Source organism: Triturus cristatus, chromosome 3_2 (assembly GCF_964204655.1).
Source record: "Triturus cristatus chromosome 3_2, aTriCri1.1, whole genome shotgun sequence".
NCBI lineage: Eukaryota > Metazoa > Chordata > Amphibia > Caudata > Salamandridae > Triturus > Triturus cristatus.
In genome coordinates, this window is record NC_140584.1 from 41,350,787 (window position 1) to 41,371,567 (window position 20,781).

A 20,781-nucleotide genomic window follows, 5' to 3' on the forward strand; every position below is an offset into this window, starting at 1 on the left:
CTTGTCATTGAACCTGCTAGTTTATTTTGGTCCTGTAACACCATACCTCTTGTGATAGGGTTGAGTAGTATCATACTGCCAAGTCACCTCCTGGTATATCGCTCCTCCAATATTGTAACTAGGGCCATGGTTTTCTACCTAGGTAACTAAATGATGGGTAGGAAGGGTAAACAGAGTCTACTTGGCACTGTGTCATGACTATAAAATGAAAAATCCAAGTACTTTCTCACCCAGTAGGTGTTGCCGCTGAAGTAGTACTGGCTCGAAATCTAACAATAATAATCTCAAATATCTATGAGTACAGATCATGAACACAGATAGTTACTAGTTGATGATGAGACCACTGTCTAATGGCTCACTATGCAACCTAGCATTATCTTCCATAGAGGAAAACCAATCAGAAGCATTCCTAAGTGCCAGCTACCCAGTAGTTAGTTATCAACTGTTTCACTTACCTGAAGAAATGATTTCATAGATGTAGCACCTGTAAAGTGTCAGTTCGCAATGGACAAAATTAAAACGTTCTACTATACCTCGAGTCCAGTTTTTAAGATCAGGGCTTGTATTTACAAATATGGTAGTTAATGTACTGATTTGCACATGTGGGATGATCAATGTGCAAAATACTATTGAAGCACTAAAAGCCTGACTTTCAGAACATTACAGAGATATCAAACAAATGGACACCAGGTATCCCATTGCTATCCATTGTACTCCCTGTACAGTACACAGTATTTACACCAATTTTAAATGTCATGGCATATAGCAAATTCCTATTCACCCTGGGAGTTGTAATAGGGAACTAGGGGCCAGATGTGCAAACCTATTTTTCTTCTGCAAGCGTCCCGATTTGCAGATTAAGCATTTTGCAAACGCAAAAAGGCATTTTTTTATGTACAAAGACCCAATTTGCGATTTGATAACCTGCTAACGAATCACAATTTGTGTTTGCAATTCAGTATTAGGAAGGGGAGTGCTTAGGGCGTCCCTTCATAATACCAAATCACAGTGGTATGTGTGAAGGTTTTGTACCCAAAATAAGGTTGAAAAATATTTGCATGTTCCTGATTAATTCAAGTAGGTGGTAACCCAGTCGCAAATGGGTTGGGGTCCCTAAGGGACCCCTTCCCTTTTGTGAATGTTTGTAAAAACATTTTTTAAGAGAAGGTAGTGGTCCCACGGACCACTGCCCACTCTTAAACAAGCACTTGCAATGCAATAAGTCTCGCATTTGTATAATTTAGAGCTATTGACGTTCTAAAATACAATGCTTTTTTTTTCTGTGAAGTGATCATTTAGAAAATAGGTACACACTATATATGGACTTACAGTGAGAGTTCCAGCAAGTAGGAACAGGGTTGGAAGGTGACCTGGACGAGTGGGGCCATAAAATGCTGCAGCCTTGCGGTGACTTTTATTCACTGCTGTGTTGATGTATAAAGGCGGCTCAGTGGATATATACCTTGAGCACACCATGCTAAGAGGTTTTACAGGCATCAAAAGCAGAGACAGAACAAGCCAGAAAGATTCATGGCCCCTGGGTGCTGAAGCTGTGTTTCAGACAGCGACTTCTTCACTTCCTTGCTGCTATCTTTTGCAGAGGGAAGCTGCTTTGAGTCCGGCTCCCAGGCACAGTGGTTTTCACATTGCAAGGGCACACTAGGCTAATTGATATCACTCTTTAAGATAGTGGATCCAGTCACAAGGGTACTAGCATTATGTACATAGATGGCTAGTTTTGCTGAGCACAAACCTCTCTTTTAGATGCATTTGGTAGTTTATATGTATATCAATGTGGATATTGCTTTTGTTTTGTCAAGCAGTGCCTTGTTATATGGATTCACATTACCAGTCCAAGATGGAGGTGCTTTGTTCATGGTTTTGCTTGCCTTCGCAGACATTGCCATGGTGGCTATTTAGATTTTAATTGCGGCGCGAATCAACTATCCAGCCCTACACTGACTAAGCTGCTTAAATGTTGCATCACATCATATTGCATTGTCTCTGTATATCGTAATACCACTTATAGATTCTCCTCATTTATTCCTACTAGAATGGCTGCCTCTAGCTCAGCTCAGAGAAGACCGAAGTCCTCATCATGGGCTTCACCCTCTTTGCCTGGGATGACCCCTGGTGGCCCGCAACACTTCGATCCCCCCACACTCACACACCACGCACAAAACCTATGCATCATCCTGGACTCCTTGCTCACCATTCACCGTCAGCTCAACATCCTGCTTCCACATGCTATGCCTGCTAGAAAAGATCTTCAAGTGGATCCCCACTGAGTCCAGAAAGACGATTACCCATGCACTCATCAGCAGCAGAATTGACTACGTCATTGCCTCTATGCCTGCGCTACCCAGAAACCTCTAAAGAAACTGCAGAACATTCAAAACGCCTCTGCCGGACTCATCCTCAACATACCCTGCCACTGCATCATCACCGGCCATCTGAGAGACCCCCTGGCTTTTAGTCAAGAAAAGAATAACCCTAAAGCTCCTCACACATGTCTGCAAAGCTCTACACGAGGGGGACCTGTGTACCTTAACCACCGCTGTGCATTCCAGGCACCCACCAGAGACCTCACTCTGCCCAACTGGCCCTGGCTACCGACCCACGTCTCGACAAGATCACTGCCGAAGGAAGATCCTTCTCCTACCTTACAGCAAAGACCTGGAACCTCTGGCAATCACCGTCACTGCCTCAATTCAAGAAGGATCTCAGGACCTGGCTCTTCGACTGAACAACACTGCCTTCGGCGACCCAGCAAAATGCTCCCCTCCTTAGGACCTTACAGGTAAATAGTCACTCTTTACAAGTCACCTAATTTATTGATTGAATAATTTGCAAAATCATTATATAAAGCAGTGGTTTCTAGACTGTGTGTGGCTCCCCTGGCTTGCTTAGACCTACACCGGCCCACAGATTAAGAATGGAAGCAACAAAACAAAAAAAGAGTGCATTAGCACAAAAGGAAAAACGCGCCCAAGAAAGGATCCCGTAGTAGGCCAATACTCCAGGGGAGGAATAACACAGAAGATGGTGGAAGAAATATGTACAACAAACCATACAGAAGAAAGCCTTTTGGAATGACACACACTTTAACCAATTAGCAGCAAGGGTGTGGCCAAAAGACTGTAGAAGTGAACACAGCATACCTCACAGAGCAACGAATGCGCTGCCCAGGCTCGACCTAAAAATGAAAAGAAAACTTTCAACTTTTATTTTTGAAACGCATCCCGTTTTCCTTGAAGGAAAATGGGCTGCATTTAGAAAAAAAAGAAAATTGCTTTATTGAAAAGCAATCACAGGCATGGTGGTCTGCTGACTCCAGCTGGCCACCATCCCTGTGATGTTTGTGATCCCCAATGGTTCGCAAACCAAGACCTACCTCATTAACATTTGTACATGTGTGTTTGTGATGACTAAATAGGGAATCACAAAAATTTGCCATTTGGGAATTTCAAATGTTTACCTACGTACATCTGGCCACTAGATCACAGAGAACAGAGGCCCTTTGTGTCATGAAGCTCAAAGCAGTGGAGATGGGGCTGGAAATAGACCCTAAATATAATTATTTTCTGGGTGATTCATGCAATTTGTTATTTTGTACTATGTCTGGTATGTCTGGAATGGTGGTTTTTCAACAATATTTGGAAAGAATATTTTGAACTTACATTAGTAATTAGCTCTTTTTTCTCCTTCTCTGCTACAATCTATACTTGTCTTCTACCAACATTTGGGACTATTGAGTCGAGGATATACATGATTATTAGCTGCCAGGGTATATTGACTGCATTCTGACTATTATCCATGATCCAAAACCATCTTTTTCCAAAATATATTTTCTTAAGATTTCAGGTTACATGACATTCAGATGGAATGGGGAGGAGCTAAGATGGCTGACTGACGCTGTCTCTGAGCTCCAGTACATGGAGGAGCTCCCCAGGATATGGAGTCAGAACCTGATGAGTGATACGGAATACGTGGAGCAATAGGAGATATTCTAAAAAAGCGGAAAAAACGGGAAAAGCGGACACGAACAAACTTTGCCCCTGCTGTGAATAAACGTTGGTATTGGCTCGTTATCGCGGTCTGATATCACAAACTGCAGACTCAACTTCCTGGAGCTGGAAACCGGCGAGCCTCTGCTAAGCCTCCGCCTCCGCCCTGAATGCAGGCGATAGCGCAAATTGGACCGAAATGCTTGCCATCTACGCGGGTTGAGGTGTGTTTGACTGCTCTGCGTTCTTCAACAAGACTGCATTCTCAGCTCATATCGTATTTCCAGGCACACGCGGCTTTCGGTGAATCTTGGATAATGGCCCCGCCGGTGAGTACGGTGAGGAGTACGCGTGCAACTAGTCGGCAACCGGTAAGTGCCGCAGACGCTGTGGGGGGCGATCAAGGATTGGAGGTTCAGAAGGAAGAAAGTAGAGCTGGTCAAGCTGCTGGTCAAGCTGCTGTGAAGCTCGGGAAACCGGTGCTGCGATTTTTGCAATCAAAGCATTCAGTGAAGCTATTTACATCAGAGAGTGGAATAGAGACAAATGCTGGTAATAGCCTAGTTGAGAGACTGCCATATGCTATAGATGTGCAACAACGTAATACAGCACCAATATCACCAGGTCTGAACAAAATAAATGACTTTGTGGAGATTTATACAACTCAACACCAAGCTACTGAAATAGACTGCCAAGAGTGTTTAGATAGCAGTGGGGGCCATACCAGGATGCCTGAGGATATCGCTGACAAGGAGACTCAATCTACTAGCCAGAGTCTTAAAAAGTCCGATAACCAAGGAAGAGAAACGGACCTACTTTCTGAAAGTATAAACACAGAACTAGAATCGGACTCTGAAAGCGGTGCCAAAGAGCAACAAAAGGGAGTGTCCTTAGATGCTAATGCTAGTACTATGGGGCTGGATGTATCTATTCCTGAGGTAGAAGCCTCAGCAGAATTGAGTCCAATAGAGGGTAGCGGTCATGGCATGGAAGGAGGTACTTCAATACGGAATAATGGACTACTCAAGAGCATTTTATGTATCTCAGAAGAAAATGCTATGGTCTTTACTACCACTGCTACTGCCATTAGCAACTCTGCATTTGATAATCACAATGTGCACTCTAAAAATGGGGAACCTGAGGTGGTTCAAGGGCATAAGGGACCAAATAATACTGAGTTGCAGAACCTGGGGCAAGGCAGAAGCAAATTCTACAACTAGGTAGCGGCAAAAAGAAAAACCCCAAACCTAAAACACCTAAAACACCGAAGGATACAGGAGAGAAAATAAAGAAAGCTACAATGGGTCAGGCGTCTGGTAAGCAGAGATCAACGCAACTGAAAAATGCAGTGGTAGTTAGCCCCATACGTCGATGGGTACAAGCTAAAGGAGAGGTCAAAACCCTGATATCTAGACTTTCAGATGTCGGACTGGCGGAAGATGTTTGTGGGCCATTAAGATTGTCGGAGGGAGGGACGCCTGAGGGGATACTGGATGAAATATGTCCTCATCAAGCTGCTCGTATTCCTGAGGAGGAAGAAGGTTCTCAAGGAAAAGACACTCAAAGCGGCGAAGCGACGCTACTTGTATTAATCCGGCAGTCTCTCAAAGATCAAAGAGAGGAAACACGGGAACTGTTTGCCCAAGTAAGATTAGACAATCATGACATCCAGCAAACACTAAAGGAAGTAACATCGAAAGTTGGAAGTCTTACAAATGATATAACGGAACTACAATCAAGAGTAGTCAGTACGGAAGAAACAACTTCTAAGATAACAAACATGATTCAACAACATGATGATTCACTTGGGAAAATGCAGTTAAACATGGAAGAAATGGAAAACCGCCAGAGGAGGCATAATTTGAAAAGGTTTGGTATCCCGGAAGGGCAAGAAGGGTCAGACCCTAGGTCTTTTATGGTACAGTTATTGCAGAAGGCTTTTCCGGACCTGGGTGACTGGGACTGGGACTGCCAGATACAAAGAGCCCATAGATTGCCATTGGTACAACGTAAGCAGGACGCTCAATATCCAAGTCCTTTTCTTATTTATTTTGGTAATTTTTTACTTCGGCAAGCAGTCTCCCTAAAGGCTAGACCTAGAACACCGGTCTCAGCTGAATCATTTTCTATTTTTTTTCGGTCGGATTTTTGTAAAGAGACAATGGACAGGCGGTGGCAACTAATTGATCCATTAAAATCCACTGCGGTACAAGTATATCTACAGGAACCGGCACGTCTAAAAGTAGTACGGGAGGGGAAATCATATTTTTTTGTATCCGTGTTGGAAGCGAAGGAAGCACTCAGCAGATGGCAGAAAGGGGGGGCGGCATAAGGACAAGGTACAGATCTGATTTATGTCCAGGTCGAGTAATGGGTTGATGGATGGACATGGTAAAATCCCTACCTCTGATTTGGTTATACTTGACTCTTCTTTCTTAATGTATTCTCTTTTTCTCTCCTATTCTTCTTTTCTTCACTAGAGTATATCTGGAATGGATAAGGGGAAGTTTAGTCTCGGGAGTCGCCGTGGAGACTGGAGGCTCAGTTTGCTGCCAAAACTAGCGGCAGCATAGGAAAGAGGATGATTCCTCCTTATAGACGTAGGGGGGGAGGGCTCGCCTCCAGTGGAGGTGGGGGTGGTGGGGAGGTGTGGAAGGGTGCAAAAAGGGAGGGTAATAAGGAATGAAAAGGTTAACAAGGTATTAGAAAATAACATTAAAGTAATTAAAATAGAGATTATGATCGATAGAGTGGTATCTTTGACATGGATTGGCTAAAATGTCTATCATGGAATGTGGCTGGATTGAACAGTAAGATTAAGAGGCAATTAGTAGCAGAGAAATTAAAAATGTACAATCCCCAAATAATTATGCTGATGGAAACGCATCTCTCCTGTAGGGATCATGGATTATTAAAACAATTAGGCTTTGAAGTAATAGTCTGAACAGCACAAAGCACCTCTATACGGGGGGTTGCTATATTAAAGCAGAAACGGCTTGTGGGGGTAACCTGTAAGACAATGGCAGACAAAAGCGGGAGGTGGGCCATGGCACAGATGCTGATAAAAGGAAGGAAATATGTACTCTGTGCAGTATATGGCCCTAATACAGACAACCCTACTACTTTTGATGCTATAAATGTAGAAATGCTGAACTGGGAGGGGGAGCGGGTGGCGATGGGTGATTTTAACTGTATTATGGAATTGATACAACACAACGGGGTGCATCTCAGAGAATGCGGAAGACGCGAGCTGCAATAAGGGAACTAGGGCGGTTACAGGCGGTTAGGGACGTGTGGAGAACTTTATACTCTAACATACCTGGTTATACTTACTACTCCGCTCCACACAAATGATATTCTCGGATAGACAGGGCTTGGGCTACAGACTCTATTGTATGGTCAACAGGAATGGAAATCTGCCCGAAAGTTACCTCTGATCATAACCCTATCCTCCATTTTCTTAAGGAAAATATAGGATCAGCTTCCCCTATAATAGTGTGGGATACATGTAAGGCTGTTATTAGAGGGTACACACAACAATACATCTAGCAGCAAAATAGGGATCAAGTAAATACGGCCAAAGAGACTACACTAGCGATACGGCTGGCAGAAGACCGACATGCAGAGGCAGTTATGAAGGGTGCTAATGATATGGAACAAGTGGGCTTAGCTCTAATTTATTTCCGTTTAAATCTGAAAAATATCTTCAAGGAGAAAAGTGAGGCAAGATATTGTTAAAATCACCTGTCACAATATGAATTTGGGGAGAAAATAGGTAAGGTACTTGCCTTTAAAGTGGCAGACGATCGGGCTAAGGCGCATATAAAAGTAATCAAGGGGTTAAACAATATACTATACGAACAACCACAACAGATACTTGAACAGTTTGCTCTTTATTATCGAACTCTGTAAACCCCAATGATTCAGCCAAAGCTGGAAGATATCTATAGCTATATTCAGAATAGTTCTTTAATAAATATGGGGAATGAGGTATCCGACTCTCTTGATGAGGGTATCTCAATCGATGATATAGAAACAGCAATTGGCGCCTTGCCATCTGGAAAGGCAGCAGGAGAAGATTCTATCCCCTTAGAAGTTTACAAAATTCTCAAAGATGTACTGCTGAAACCATTTAGCTAGGTAGTAGAATTTGTTGGAATTAATGGTAGAACTCCTGAATCATGGCATATGACGAAGATTGTCTTTTTTTAAAAAAACAAACCAGCGGAAGAGTGTGGGTCATATTGGGCTATTTCACTTATAAACGCAGATGCAAAAATGTATGCCAAAATTCCGCCTAGCGCCAATAGTGCCTAGTCTGGTCTCCCCACATCAGCATGGGTTTATTCTAGGGAGAGACACTACAGCTCACGTCAATATGGCAGTGACTGCTTTTGACATGGCAAATATAAGACACACCTCACTCGGTATGATTCTGTTAGACGCGGAAAAAGTGTTCGACCGAGTGTGGTGGGGATTCTTGTGGGCTACACTCTCCCCCTTTGGGGTCAAGGGCCAATTTCTGAAGCAGATACAAGCCTTATATGATAAGCCATGCACTAAACTAGCTTATCTAGACCCGCAATCTTCAACTTTCCCGGTGCTCTGTGGCACCCACCAGGGATGTCCCCTTTCCCCTTTATTATCTGCTCTCTATATAGAGCCATTTATCTCGGTTTTGCAAAATAATCCGCAAATAAGGGCTTTTATGTCGGGGACAAGCTCTCTTAAGGTCATCGCATATGCGGATGATATTGCATTTTTTTCCACAGAGCCAGGAAAAGCATTAGAAATGATTACAGAAGCAGCCGGTCAGTTTGGATTAATTTCAGGCTACAAATTAAACGTTAATAAGACTCAAGTTCTTCTTAATTATAAACCACTGATACCAATACAGGGAGTTTGTTCAGTCGCTACTTATTTGGGGATAAGGATAGCAGTACAGGTAGACAGAATATTGTCATTAAACTATGAGGCTCTGCTAAAAGACACGACCAAGTCTTTAAAAAATGCCACAAGCTGCCTATTGGTATCATCGGCAGAATTAACGTCATAAAAAGGAAGATCTTGCCTAAATTTCTTTATCTTTTCCGCTCTGTTCCGTTACGAGTATCAAATTTATTTTTTAAATGGCTAGATGGAATACTAAGTAGTTTTATATGGGGATACAAGAAGGCAAGACAAGCAATAGACCGGCTGAAACTCCTTTTTAGTCAAGGTGGCTTAGAGCTTCCTGACTTCAATGCATATTTTTGATCAGCTTGTTTTAACCGTCTACGTACTCTTGCTAGCTCTGCTAACACTATTTTCAGTCATAAATTTATATTGGGAATGGAGAGCTATATGTTTTTGTATAGAGTCAACGACCCAAATTATTTTAAAAGGGTAAAATTCAAGACTATACAGGATGATATATTTATCTGGGATGCTAGCTTGCTTAGCGGTAACATCTCTCTCTATCATAATAAGCTTCTGCTCAGGCAGAATCCAGGGTTCCCGGAGATATTTCATGATGCCGCTGGTACAAAATGGGCTAAACATGGAGTTACATGCTTAGGAGATCTGTATGATTACAGTGGCGTTGTCTCTTTTGAGAGACTGCAGATGAAGTATAGGTAACCAGAATTTATGCTATTTAAGTATTATCAGATTTGGGATTACTTCATGAAAGACTATAAATTACTAAACATACCCGACTCTGAGATATGTTTTTTTTTGTATGCAGTCGAATCAAAATCTATGATTAGTAGGGTGTACACGTGGTTAGGCAGCTGTAGATCAGACTATAGTAAGAGATTAGCTGATCGCTGGAGTAGGATGTTGGGTATGCCGGTAACGGCCGAATAGTATCGTATAGGCAAGCTTAGATATTAAGGCAAAAAAAAAAAAAAGGAAATTCATTAAATAAGCTCATATATACATCAGCTCCATAGGATAGTCAAATCATTCCAAACCGCCCCTATGTCTTTCTATTTTTACCTCTTAGAACATAGGTCCCCAAATTACTGTACATTTAGTCATGGAGCGGGCTCCTCTCGTCTTAGCCAGCGCTAGTTCCATATCATATATCTGCCTTACTTGGCAAGCTCTTTGTACTATAGAGAAAGCTGTACATGCTACTAACTTACAACTGCAGCAACATCGTACGATATGTCTTTTATATTACACCCCAGAAAGAATAGCTAAATGGACATTGGATAATAGTGCAAGTAGTGAGAGGACGAAATGCCCAAGATGCAATCTATAAGCGGCAGACATTAAACATATGTTTTTTACATGTCCAGAATTGACAATATTCTGGCAGAAGGTGGGGTATATTTTGCATCAAAAGCTAGAGATAGAAATGCCCTTATCCACTATTGAAATTATGATGGGATATAACCCTGTAAAATCTAAGTATAACAGTCTGCTTGCTATCTTACTAGCTGCAGCAAGATTAACTATAGCTAGGGTATGGATAACACCAAAATCACCAACTGTCATGGATTGGTGGTTGCTAGTAAGGCAGATATATGATATGGAACTAGCGCTGGCTAAGACGAGAGGAGTCCGCTCCATGACTAAATGTACAGTAATTTGGGGACCTATGTTCTAAAAGGTAAAAATAGAAAGACATAGGGGCGATTTGGAAAGATTTGACTATCCTATGGAGCTGATGTATATATGAGCTTATTTAATACTCTTTCTTTTTCTTTTTTTTGTTTGTCATAATATCTATGCTATTTTTCTTTCTTTTTTTCTTATGTATACACTTACTGCGGCTATGTTTGATATTTGTATATATATAACTATGAGTACCTTATATGCCTTGTATTTTAAAGCCCTCTCTTTGACAAATAAAAATTACTTTAAAAAAACTAAAAAAAAATTCAGATGGAATTTACTGAGTTCCTACCATCAGCATAAATATGCTCAATTAGCCGACATACAAAAAAAAACTTTTGAAAAAACAACCTACTCCCCCCTCCTCATTTTAATGGTTACTCAGGAGAAATGAAAGTCCTGTGTAAAAGACATCAGTATCACATTATCTTTCACTTTCAACAAATACATAAAAAAAACATACAATTGACCTCTCTTTCTAAGCTGTTAGCAGAAGTGATCTCAAAGGTTTAGGATAACCAAGGCCTGCCCTTCTGTACATTAAGTAATCCACCAGAACATTCCACTGACTATCAAATGTATGGTCCATATTGTTGAGCCCCCATGTCAGCTTCTCCCTGGCAAGAAACATCCATGGCATACCTGCCCATTCCTGTACCACTGAAATCACCTGGGACTTCCATTGCACTGCTAACAGCTGCTCTGAGGCCAGGAGCATATTAGTAATACATTTTCATTCCACATGGGACATATGAAGATGAACTGCGTGTCTAAAATCAAGGATAATAGTTGTGGGGTTTGGTCATGGGAGATAACCAATCACTTCCCTATGATGACTGAGAATCTCTATCCAAAAGAGTTTTAACCTGGGGCACAGCCATATGCAATACTTCTCCTTGGCCACAACCCCTCCACAAAACCCATCTCTTGTCCCATACATGTGTTTCAATCTGACAAGTTATCTATGCCACAACATCATGAGCTCATACATTGATTCCCTAATTTTCACACTTATACAAAGGGAAGGAATATCAATCCATAGTTTTTGCCTATGCTAAAAGAGCATAAATGTTGGAAATAAGACCTTTAGGGACAGCTTAAGTAATAAACAATTTCTCCCATCCCGTTAGTGGTCTAGTAGCTGCCAATTTATTCTGATATGGCCAACTGGTGCAACTGGAAGTACCGCATATGTTTGCCTTCCAGGACCCAAAAGTCTTATTCATATTGATCAAATTCCTTAATAGTTTGCCCATGAAATAGGTCACACAACATCCTACAGCCACCCTCAGCCCACTGCAAAAACCTACCCTTTCAGTGCCTGGGAAAAAATTCACATTTCCCTGCTAAGGGGTGAAAGGTAATGGGAAAGTGGTAAGAGTTTGTTTGGCTCCTGGTGAGTGAGTCCCAGACATCCAAAGTCGATTTGAGAATCTCGGAATAGTAGCAAACTGAGGGCCTTGCTTATTTAGGAATTCAAGGTATAGATAGCCCTGGGGGCGAGGCCCACTACTGCTTCATCCATGTGAACCCAGTGATGCTTGGTTTCATGATCACCATTGAAAGAGAATTCTGAACTGGGACACCTCGTAGTATTTTTCTATATTGGGAAGACCAAGCCATCACCTACTGACTTCTTATAATCCCTCATTTATTTCCTGGAAACTTGTGCTTTAGGCCTGCCCCAAATGAAAACATCTATATCCAATTCAATAATCTTTATTCTCGGTCATTTAGACCATCAAAGATGTAAATACATGACATTTTTTAAAATTTAGAATTTACAATGTTTTAAACAGATTCAGTTACACAGTAACTTTCAAAAATTGCATTATTCAAACATTAAAAGTCATAAAAAAGATAAACCAATGTCTTATAACTTTATACAGTGCCCCCCTCTTTTAAAATGCGAGATCGAACGTGCCACATAGCCATTAAATACTTTGCTACAGCAAAAACAATCGGAGGTGACAAATCAGTTTTAAGGATTCTAAACGCGGGCAGATATTTCCTGAAGCCCATATTTTTGAGAATAGGTAGGAGCCAATACCTCCTCGCTCTTTGGTAGGCTTTACAGAAAAGGACCACGTGTAGGTCACTCTCATGAGAATGTGTGCAGGCTGGACACTGCTCTACTATTGGGGGCTGGGACCAAGAGCTAGTGACGGCCCTCAGAGGTAGAGAGCCATATCTCCACTGTAGATATAATTTTCTTGCCAGCACAGGACCCATGCCATCTAATACACTTTCCATTTGATAGAAGTCTTTCAGTTGTATAAATGTGTGAGTCAATGATCCCACCCGTGTATTACCTATATCAGTAGTCAACTTCAGCTGATAATAGAGTTGTGAAAGTGCCTTTCGAGAGGTCCTCCTACTTGAGTTAGCAGGGTCGGTCCATAGTTCCGGGAGACCTAAGCTTTCGCATATGCTCCTTATGTATTTTAGCCAGGGGATGTTACTGGTATTTGGTAAAGCCAAGAACTCTCGGAGCTCACTTCTATAATCACCAAGATCCTGGCTGCTCCATATTCGTCGCCAAAAGGCTAGGGGCTTTAAACCTAACTCCTCAGCAATTGGCCTTAGGCCTAGATCCAATCTGAGGGGAAGCAGTGGGGTGCTAAGAAATTTATTTTGTGTAGTTGTTAAAGTTTTTACAGAAACATGGCCCCAAAGTTCCGCCCCATATACAACTGCACCCCGTGCTTGGGATTTGTAGATCTGTATCATAGGGCCCAAAGGGCGATAAATAGATTTGCCCGCCATTCTTAGAATACCCCCCGCCTTCTGCGATAGTTTCAAATTTGCCTTGATCGTGTGTGTCCCCCATGTCATTTTCTCATTCAGGGTTACCCCTAAATATTCGAATGTGGTAACCCTCTCCAGTCGCACCGTACCTAGCAGAGGGTTGGGACGTGTGGAGGGGGTAGGGTTCAGGATCATAAATTTTGTCTTGGAGGCATTGATTTCAAGACCCCTCTCAGTACAAAACTTCAGGAACCCGTCCACTATCCGTTGAATTCCCATGGGGGATTTGGAGAGCAGCAGGGTGTCATCTGCAAACATTATGGCAGGCACCCTGCTGCCATTCAATTTAGGAGCGTCAATGTCTTCTAGCCTGGACAGGTGGGCGATTACCCCGTTGACAAAGAGGCAGAACAGGGTGGGTGCAAGCACACATCCCTGCCTCACCCCCCTGTCAACGGGGAATCTTTCAGTTAAGCCCCCCATCCGGCCGCACCTGACCTGCGCAAAATTATCCTGATGTAATTTAATCAGAATAGCCAGGATGTCTGGTGGGACTCCCAAGTCGCCCAGGACACTCCAAAGTTTAGATCTAGGCACCAGGTCGAAGGCGGCCCGCAAATCCATGAATACCGTGTACAGGCTGCCCCCCTCCACAAGTGCTGTCCTCCAATAAATAAGATTAAGGCGAAAAATTTGGTCCATAGTGGATACCCCCCTTCTGAACCCGGCCTGGTAGGGGCTCATAGTGGTGGTCTCCTCTATCCAGTTCTGTAAACGGTCTAAAATGAGCCTTCCAAAGAGTTTTTGCGACACATCTATCAGGCTGATGGGCCTGTAGTTGGATGGGAGCAGGGGCGAGCCTTTCTTAAAAATCGGAACCACCTCTGCGCCCAGCCAAGTACAGGGCACCTCCATACCCTTTAGAATCGCATTGAATAGCACCAGGAAATAAGGGGCCCATAAATCTGGCTCCTGTTTAAAAAGATCACCGGGGAGACCGTCCAAGCAGGGTGCCTTTCCGGTTGACAAACCTGTTATGGCAGCCCGGACCTCCCTTATGGTGAATGGATCCCCTTCCATGCAATTATAGACTGGCGGGATGGCAATACAGCCCCCACGGCCTGGCTCCTCTGTATACAGAGACTGAAAGTGCTCCTGCCAGGTCTTGGAAGAAATATTTGGCTCTATTGCCGAGACAAGTTCCCCAGAACCTGAACTGACAATTCGCCAAAACTTCCTTGAGTCCATGGAGGCTAGGGAACTGACAAGTTCTTCCCATTTATTCTGGTCCCAGTCAATCTTAGCATTAGCAATCAGCTTCTTATATTCGCGTCTCCTGGTTTGGATCTCCGACCTGCTTTTACGGTTCTTAATACTCAACAAGAGATCCCTCCTTGCACTGCGGCACACCGCATTATACCAAGTGCACTGGTTCCTTCCACCCCCCCTCCTTGGACCATTATTAAATAGATCTACGGATAGAGTCGTTACGAGTTCTTCATGATACAGCCAAATTTGTTTGTTATTAGCCCCTGTACTGGGTTTATCACTTAAAAACGCCATATTCTCCAAAGTGGGAATAAGGTTGTTATAAAACCGGGGGAGCTTGGCTGTACTTGCTGCTATTTTTTCCCACTTAATTCTTCTCCTATTACTTTCAAGAACTAGATCGGGGTTTGTCTTAGACAATTCTGCTTCCCCGCAGACCCAACCAGGGAGGAGAAAGTCCAATTCCAGGGCATTATGGTCGCTATCTTCTCTGTCGATGACCCTAAAATCAGCGACATACGACCAGGAAGATAGTTGCACTAGAATATAGTCTAGTCTTGATTCCCTGCCTTTCCGATTAAATGTGGGTTTACTCGGGATATCAGATTTGACTCGCCCGTTACAAGCCCTAACCCCATATCTCAAAGTTAGGGCAGTAATCTGCACTGCCAATGTACTCCAAGCTTTTGGCGGGATGGATACTATCGATGGTACTCGCCATCTTGCCTCTTCCTCTAGACAGGCCCCATCTAAAAGACCTGGTAGGGGTTCATAATGTGAGTTCAAGTCCCCACCCACTACAAAAGGGAACCCTTTGGGGAGTTCGGCCAGAAGATCCGCTAGTTTGTCGATGGTAGGGGACTCCTGTGAGATGGTGACCGGCCTCGAGTAGATGTTTACCACCGCCAATCTACAGCAATGGGACCATTCCAGTAGTACCACAAGTATATCTTCTGATGCCACTGGGAAACGCATGGCCTTGCATCCCAAATGAACTGCGACCCAGGTTTCAAGTCCACCCGATGGACGCCCCCTTCCCCCCCATTTCGCAGGAATGGAGAATACTGCAAAGTCCTGCCTCGCATGTTCCTCTCTCTCCCAGGTTTCCTGAAACATGCATAAGTCCTTAGAGTTAATATATTCAATCCATTCCTGACAACCGGACTTGTTTCCCAAACCCGCCACATTCCATGACAATATTTTTAGTGAGAGGGGCCTATCACTCAGAATAGTGGTGTGGGTGCAAACTTTCCCATTATCACTGGTCATGGTCTCTATATGTGTTAGGGGGATGCTTATTTCTTCCCCCTCATTATGACATACTTTACCAATGGAATTGCTCGAAGCCCCATGATGTTCTAGGGGATTGGGCGCTTTATTTCTTGACTGGTTTCATCCACAGTCTCCCATGCTACAGAGTTAGACTTCCCGCTTGTGTATATAGGCAGTCAATCTACCATGTCTAATTGGCTGTATCTATTCTGAGTTGGAAGATAAAATTGCTGAGGGGGTCTCCGGAGATGGTAATTTTGCTCACCTACGCCCCAATTGCCACCTCTCCCATGGCAAATTTCCCATCCCTCGTCAGCCATATTGGAGGTATAGTGGGCTAACTCCTGTCTTCGAGAGTTGGGTAATACTCTCCATCCTCTTGACAACCCCCCACCCGGTCTCTCCAAATATGTGTGATGTATATTAATTTCAGGGTTCCCTAGGTATTGGCTTCTGGGGTGGTAAATGACTCCCCTTTTTTTAGAATCTCCCCACCCGACCGGTCTTTGTATCTGAGCCTCCCAGGTCTCATCCTCTCTATCATATGCTAGAGGAGGGTAAAAAAAGGAGAGGGGTAAAGATTGAATAGTGGTCCCCTCTTCCTCAATGGTCCATCCACATATATGCAGGACGGTCCTGTGGTCTTTAAAATTGACTATGACACAGTCACCGTTTATGGATTTAGTTAGACTACCCAACCACGGGACCCTTCGTACCATGAGAACTGGGCACAGTATACCTTCCGGGAGCGGTCTGTATGTACATAGCCAATTTATCACCTTATTCTTAAGGGAGGCAGTGGATTCTTTAGAGGTAGCGTTCAATTCTGGTACCCCTACCAGGACAACAGTATATGGGGCTGCCTCTGGGGGGAGGTGTATTGGTCCAGGATTTAGCCTCTTACTCGCACCCTCCATCGTTGGTTTCACATTATTCAATGTATTGATAGGGACAGAATCGCTTTCCCCAGTTCGGACTGCCCTAATCGGAGGGGAAGGTGGATGATTAAGCTGATCTACATGATTTTTTGGAGCATCTGCCATCAAATGAGTGTTAGTACTTGTAGACAGGATGGATGATGCCTGCTGCACTATATGTGTGGCACTTTTAGCCCGATTTATAAGTTGGGAGGGTCCCCTTTTTGTTGCCCTATCGGGAACCTTTATTCCACCGTTATTGGCTATTTTCAAACTGTCGGCTAGTTGGACTGTCGATTTTTCTATGACCACTAGCCTAGCTTCCATTTTCATTAGCCTTTCTTCCAGTGGGCTTAGAAGGTTTCTTATGAGGACACCTATATCCGCAAGGGTAACATCCTCCTCGGTGTTCAAGTAAATTTAATTCAGGTTGGTTGCTTATCTCCCTTAATGAATTAGAACACATAACCTCAGCTCTGTCTATTTGCGGTTTTTCCCTAGTGTTTGAGCAGGAACTTTTTAATATCGGGTTCATGGAGGGTTCTGAAGTATTTGGCTTTCGCACGCCCTTGGGCTTAGGCCCTCCGCTCTTTTTCGGGATAGCTCCTTCTCTAATCCCCTTTCGCTTGTTCGCTTTGGGGCCTGTAAAGTTGACATTATCAGGGTCTGAAGTGGGATTTATAGTAGATATGGGGTGGGGTTGAGCGGGCGGAAGAGTTAGCATGCTAAAATCTACATAATCACTGGGATCCTTCCTACTTAACTGAGAAATACAATTTGATATATTCAACAACCCAGAGAGATCATTCATACCATCCTCCCCTGGGTCCAACACAATAAGTTCTGGGCTTACCACAGGAGATTTTTCCTGAGCCAAGGGGCCCATAGACGATCTCCGCACCCAGTCCAGCTCTTGGGATATTCGCCTCTCAAGGAGCGTAATGTCCTCGATTAGCAGTGACCCGGCTTTCACAAAGTAATTATCCAATGTTCCCTTTGATGTAGTCGCAACAGCCGTGGCACTTTTACTCCTTGTTTCTCTTGTCGACATCTCTGCAAGGAAGGACCGGTGGTAGCCCTCTAAGTCCGGCAGAATTCCAGGGGGGGTCGAGGGGGGGGTGGCCCAGGCCCGGCCTCTCCCGTCCTCTAACGGCCACAAACGGCCCGCTCTTTGCCCGGTCTTCGCCCCGAGCTTCGTCGCGCACGCGTACCGCTAACGCGTATAGGCGGGGCCCAAAATTTAAAAGGGAGGGTGAAATGGAGGTGTGTCCGGGAAGAGGAGCCAGGTGTGCGTGATGCGGTTGCCAGTATGCACCCTGGACCTCGCAGTCCCGAAGTTAAAAAGTTAAAGCCTCCACAGCGTTTCGCCCAAAGAAACAGCAGAGCGTCCTTGTGAGTCCTTTCACCACAGATTACAGCAGCCAAAGAGATTCCCAGCGCAGCGATTCAAGTAGGCAGCGCCGACGAGCGGCACCCGCGAAGCGGGGGCCGCAAGGCGTAGGGCAATCAAGGGAGGTGTGTCCGGGAAGAGGAGCCAGGTGTGCGTGATGCGGTTGCCAGTATGCACCCTGGACCTCGCAGTCCCGAAGTTAAAAAGTTAAAGCCTCCACAGCGTTTCGCCCAAAGAAACAGCAGAGCATCCTTGTGAGTCCTTTCACCACAGATTACAGCAGCTATATAGTTTTGTAGCAACTATATTCCAATGCAAGTTTGACATTCAAGACATCCAGCACCATTATCAGCTTGGGAGCTGAAAATGATTGAGTAGTCTAGGCAAGACATTTTGCTTAATTACTGCCACTCTACCAAGCCACAAAATGTATACATTTTTCTATCTGAGGAATTCATTTTTATAGCGTTGGGCTGTCCAGGGTAATTCGCCGCATAATCAGGCGATGCTGCTAAGCGATATATACACTCAAGTACTTTTTATTTGTGGGCCTCAATAGAGGGAGCATGGTTGGTAGCCTATTTCTAATCTTTATGGCAAACCCAAACTGGGCATTTCTGAATTATCCTGATTCATCTTTAACCCTGTCACCCTTTTATCGACCTCCAAAAGCTCCATCATTAGGGATTAAACTTAGTGAATCTGTAATGTCAGGAGCATGTCATCAGCGAATAAGTGTGTTGTATGATGTTCACCTTCATCTGCCACTAGTGGTTTAACAACAAGCACAAAAAACACAGTGGGCATCTTTGTCTCATACCACTAGACGGGAATGTTTACCGACCTTTCCATGTTGAAAATAACACGTTCCATTGCAAATTTGTAACTGGCTGCCACCCAAGAAAGTATTCTGGGACCAATGCCTATTGCTTCCTAGACTATAGTGAGGAAACCAAGCTGACCCTGTCAAAGGCTTTCTCAGCTTCGGAAAGAGCATAAACATTCCCTATAGAATTAAGCATTACTAATGGCAAACCTGCCTTGGGCTTCAGACATAAAACTGCATTTAAAAAGTGACACGCAGACATTTGGTGCTGCAAATTGAAATTATGAGGATTTGATATTCACAAGCTTTAGTCAGACGCTTTCTACTTAATAAATCATGTAAACCAGTGCACAATTCATTCATAGTTTAAATTAATGTGGCTAGTTTAGATTCTGTCCAATGTGATTTTAATTTGCAAAAATGTTAAATGTGTGGAATAGTAAAATATAGTTGCAGTGAATGAACACATAATTTAAAAGTATGGAAACACAGAAACAGCTCAGTTTAACCATCAGATAACAGAGGAATGGCTCTTCTTGTGTGAAAGAAGGACACCTTGCATAATTTACAGCATTTGAACTGCCTTATCTATTTAGTTTGAAATGTTTAATCAAAGCCTCTGTTAATTTTTTGCTTTAGAGCGCATAGAAAACACACATATTTTAAAAATGTATTACCATGCTATGCTTTAATGATTCTTGCTTAAATAACATAGTTCTTTTGCAGCAAATGTTATGTGTTTAGTTAAAATAAAATGTTTCTTTAGAGTAAGGTTAGGCGATGAAGTTATATTAAATAAGATGCAGAATATGTAGTGGAAAGGATTTTCGCCTGTCTGATGGATGACGTATGCAGATGGCAGAGAGGTGGAGATGGGAATGCTAGATTCCAATTGGATGCAGAACGACGATCATGCCACATGCTTTGCAACATTCTCCTGACTTATTAACGTGCTCCTAGTTTAGGAGTTTCAGACATTTGCGTCGGACCTTTGCCTCAGAACCTTTGGCAAGACACAGATTCAGACAGATTTAGAGATGGGAGGCTTCCAGAGGAGTTTCAGACTGCGATGCAGAACTGAAGGGAGCAGAGCAGATGCAGGGGAGGAGAGGGCAGACTTTGATAGAGAGCAAAACAGATGCAGATGCAGGCAGAATAGATGCAGGCTTTGTTACATTCAGACTTTTATTAAAATCCCCAAGCTTTATGCTGTGAATAACTGGCTTTGCCAAGGTTTATTTATTCTAAGCATCATTTCTCTTAATGGGAGATTCTGCAATTATTAATCATTGATTTAGCTTCATGGTAATCTCACTCTTGCTTTTATTCTTGAACTCTTCATTAGTTCTGACTAATATCATTAGTGCCTCATTTTCATAGAATAGGATTTCTTTCCCACATGGAACGCGCTGTATGCAATTTTTGATATGCTCTGTACTAACTTTATTTTTCTGTTATCAATTCTGTAACCTTACTGATTACCGTAACTCTCATCATTGACTAAAATATTTATTTGTATTTGATTTCTTTCCTGTGTTAATGAAGGAGTTCTTTTGGTCAAAATATGGTGGCAAACATTCCTCACCTTTAGAATAGATAATGGCATGGAAACAGGTTAATGGTAAATGAAGGTTAATTCTGCACCATTTACTAAAATTTCCAAAGAGAGTTTACCGCAGGATTTCCATGCTATCACTTCCAATTACAGGATGGAGACACTCTTATATTTGGCCTTTTCCATTGAGTGTA

The 20,781-nt window shown here is 43.2% G+C and overlaps 1 protein-coding gene across 1 annotated transcript in view; it reads right to left on the reverse strand.

The window, feature by feature from the left end:
* Window positions 1–20,781, reverse strand: part of LOC146856773 (otoancorin-like) — a 484,135-nt gene that overhangs the window by 255,723 nt on the left and 207,631 nt on the right. The gene's annotated exons all lie outside the window — the stretch shown is intronic.